Below are 3,137 nucleotides of genomic sequence, written 5' to 3'. Positions count from 1 at the left end.
ATACTTTGATTTTATTTATGAGCTCTATGTGTAGCTAAACCTCTTTTGTTGGGATTTAGGGGATCCGACCCCGGTTGTCGACTCATGAATATTGGTTTTTGACTTCCGATGAATGCTTAATTGTGCTATTGATTTATTTTGCATTGTTGGAGCATAGCTAACTCTATAAATATTTTATATCATGTTTTATTTCGAAAGAAAATTTCATTATAGGAACAAATAGCATGATTCATGGATCTACAATTTACATAGACATATGAAATTGGGGTACATGTTGATAGTGACAGTCCAGTAGGTCAAACGCTAAGGGATTCCATGAATCGTGAATGCAATCATCTATGATAAATAATTGAAGACATTTAATTATTTCATAGCATTGAATTATTTTAGCATAACTTGAAAGAGTATGTTAATGAATTAGGGAATCTTGTCAAAAACGTGAGTTGGTTGTTGGAAGTAATTTTCAGAGTCGATTAAGGGAAGGTGAACCGAAAATCTCAACATTTTATCCACTATTTGAATTTAATTTACTAAGATTGATTTAATTCCTGATTCTTATTTATTCTTTTATTTATTTATTTTCTTGTCATTAAGTAGTTAATAAAAACAAATCTCACTTTTCGTAAAAGTGAAGTAAGGATTAGTATTTAGGTAAAAATTTTGCAACTAGTCCCTATGGACGATACTCATATTCACATATTATATTATAATTTGCATCGTGCACTTGAGATTATTTCGAGCATGCGAGATACATGTATTTTCTGGAATTCATACTGCAAGAAAAGCTTGATCAAGTTTTTGGCGCCGTTGCCGGGAATTTTTTTATTTACAATTTTCTGCTTAGATATCTTCTTTAATTTAACTTCATATTCTCACGAATTATCCATCTTACCTTTGCAGGATTTTCTAGTGGTGCATGCTACCATCCTCGCGCTCGAAACTCGTACCCTTTGATACAAAAATCGAGAGAACCTTTCGCAGGAGACGAAGACAACAACGAGCTGAGATGACAGAGAACGAACCACCACGCATCAATAACGGTGATGGTGATGCTAATAATCCACCTGTGTATAGATCCATGATGGACTGTGGCATACCCACTATTTAGGATGTTCGACCGAGTATAGTTAGACCAACAGTGACAACTAATCATTATGAGATAAAACCGGCAATCATCCTGATGATCCAGAACACAGTCCAATTCGGTGGATCTACCATCAATGATCCTAATGCTCATATTGAGAACTTCTTGGAAATCTGTGATACTTTCAAACAACAGGGAGTTTCTGATGACGCTATTCGTCTGCGTTTATTTCCTTTTTCATTAAGAGACAAAGCTAAATCGTGGTTGAATAGTTTACCTGCAGGTTCTATCATAACATGGGGATATTTGGCTAAAGCATTCCTTACTAAGTACTTTCCCCCCTCGAAGTCCATGATGCTGAGAACCGACATTACTATGTTTGCTCAAGGGGAACAAGATTCGTTGTATGAGGCATGAGAGCGCTACAAAGACATGCTAAGGAAATGCCCACGTCATCAGTTGCCTGACTGGCTTATGGTACAAACTTTCTATTATGGTTTATTACCTGCAAATCGTACTATGTTAGATGCAGCTGCAGGTGGGAATCTTTTGCGTAAATCACCGGAAGATGGTTATGAACAATTTGAGGAGATGGCCTCTAGTAGCTATCAACCTCAATCTGAGAGGAGCATGATGCAAAAATCAGCAAAAATTCATCAAGTGGACGCATTCACTTTGATGACAGCACAACAGGAGGCTATGAATAAGATGATTGATGGATTGAGCTTAGGAAATTCAGCGATGCGCTTTTAGGAGGTGTTCTGCGATAGGTGCCAAGGTGAGCATTTCACTAAAGATTGTCAAACTAGTAACCCTTTTATGTGCAGGATGAGGCACCAGTGAATCATGTGGGAAGCCAAAACCGCCCTAGGTTTGACCCGTATTCAAATACATATAATCCGGGGTGGAAGCAACATCCGAAATTTTCATGGGGTGGTCAAACAATCAATCTAGGCCATATCAGAAACAAAATAACGTGAAGCAACCTCAAGAGGAGAAGTCCAGTTTAGAGCAAATGATGCAAAAGTTTATATCATCCACTGAGACTCGAATCCAAAACTAAGACGCAACTATAAGGGGTTTGGAAAATCAAATAGGGCAGCTGGCAAAGAGGATGTCAAATCGAGAGCCAGGAACTTTGCCAAGTGACACTGAGACTAATCCAAAGGAGCAAGTAAAGGCCGTGGAGTTGCGAAGTGGGAAGAAACTGGAAACCAAAGCGTTGGAGCACGAAGAGAAAAAAAATGAGGGTGAGAAAGAGCCATCTACAGGTAAGTCATCAGACTCTACACAATCACCCACATCAAAATCTAATATTTTTATTCCACCTCCGTTTCCTGCAACACTGAAGAAAGCAAAACTTGATTCGCAATTTTCAAAATTTCTTGAGGTGTTAAGAAGTTACATATTAATATACCTTTTGTTGATGCTTGCAAATGCCTAGTTATGCAAAATTTTTGAAGGAAATCTTAGCAAGCAAGAAGAAAATAGAGGAGCATGCCATGATAAACTTAATTGAAAATTGTTCTGCATTAGTGCAAAACAAAATTCCTCCAAAGTTGAAAGATCCAGGGAGTTTTTCTATCCCTTGCATGATTGGTGATGTGGTTTTTCATAAGGCTCTTTGTGATTTGGTTGCCAGCATTAACTTGATGCCATTTTCTGTGTTTAGGAAGCTTGGAATGGGAGAACCAAAGCCTACAAGAGTTTCTCTGCAACTGGCATATAGATCCATAAAGTACCCACGTGGAATAATTGAAGATGTGCTGGTTAAAGTGGACAAATTTATTTTCCCAGTAGATTTTGTGGTGCTTGACATGGAGGAGGACCTGGATATGTCATTGATCTTGGGTAGACCTTTTCTGGCAACCGAAAAAGCCCTAATTGACGTTCAAAAAGGGAAGTTGTTACTAAGATTAGGAGAGGAGGAAATCACTTTTGATGTTTTTAATGCACTAAAGAAAACACTGCACAATCATGATTGTTTTAGGATTGATGCATTGGATTCACTTGTTCATGATTTATGCAGGATGAGTTAAAAGACCCCTTAGAA

At 37.8% G+C, this 3,137-nt stretch overlaps 1 non-coding gene across 1 annotated transcript; it reads right to left on the bottom strand.

The window, feature by feature from the left end:
* Window positions 1-1,438: 1,438 nt before the first annotated feature.
* LOC140876964 (small nucleolar RNA R71) lies at window positions 1,439-1,545 on the bottom strand. Its single transcript, XR_012149188.1, has one exon. It is a non-coding gene; the product is annotated as a small nucleolar RNA R71 (small nucleolar RNA).
* Window positions 1,546-3,137: the final 1,592 nt, after the last annotated feature.

The sequence above is a fragment of the Henckelia pumila genome, chromosome 1, assembly GCF_033568475.1.
Source record: "Henckelia pumila isolate YLH828 chromosome 1, ASM3356847v2, whole genome shotgun sequence".
NCBI classification, from domain to species: Eukaryota; Viridiplantae; Streptophyta; class Magnoliopsida; order Lamiales; family Gesneriaceae; genus Henckelia; species Henckelia pumila.
This window is presented reverse-complemented; position numbering and strand designations above follow the sequence as displayed.